Genomic DNA, 750 nt, shown 5'->3' with positions numbered 1-750 from the left:
AGGCACGTGAATTGAGTGAAAAAGAGAGAGGAGCTAAAAGACATGTCGGAAAAAGAGCATTAACTTACTTTTTTACTGTTTCTGAAGCGGCTAAGCCCGCACAGAAAACGAGCGCATAGAAAACGAGATCCCACCAAGACGGCGGCCAGCGGTCTTATCTCCCTAACATCCACAAACCCAGGCATAGAACCATTACTATGCACAACCCCAACGGGACTACAGGCACCCACACCTCCATAGACACAAAACCAAACACGAAAAAGCAAAAAGAAATGAAAGACAAGACCCATTCCAAATCCCAAACAAGCGCAACATACATGTCCCATTTCAGAATTGAAATCTGAACTTCACCCGGAGCTAAAAACCGCACTCAATCTCCTTGGCCGCGGATAGCCGGTTCTGTCGGCAAGGATCAAAGGGAGGAAGAGTGAGGTGAAAATCTTGAATACCAAATGGACTGGCCCTTGCGTCAGCCGAGGGTGAAATAGACAAATAATGAACCCAGTATGCAAACGCCGGATTTCCTCGTGGAGACGGCGGGAAGCTTGTGGGTGAGATTTAAGGTCAGAATTAAGAATAGGTAATGATTATTTTCGTTTCCTTTATCATTTTATCGTTTGTGGGACCGACATTATTTTTTTCTTTCAAATGTAGAAATTCTGATGACAAATATTTTTATTTTCGTAGAAATATGATAAAGAATTAATATTCAAGAACCAAACCAGTGACGATAACGAAAGACAACGATTC

The 750-nt window shown here is 42.5% G+C and overlaps 1 protein-coding gene across 1 annotated transcript in view; it reads right to left on the bottom strand.

Moving 5' to 3' along the window:
• Positions 1–750, bottom strand: part of LOC119594199 (nephrin-like) — a 95703-nt gene that overhangs the window by 20077 nt on the left and 74876 nt on the right. The gene's annotated exons all lie outside the window — the stretch shown is intronic.

The sequence above is a fragment of the Penaeus monodon genome, chromosome 33 (assembly GCF_015228065.2).
Source record: "Penaeus monodon isolate SGIC_2016 chromosome 33, NSTDA_Pmon_1, whole genome shotgun sequence".
In the NCBI taxonomy this organism is placed as follows: domain Eukaryota; kingdom Metazoa; phylum Arthropoda; class Malacostraca; order Decapoda; family Penaeidae; genus Penaeus; species Penaeus monodon.
Note: the sequence above shows the minus strand (reverse complement) of the source record. Positions and strands in the feature narration are given on the sequence as shown.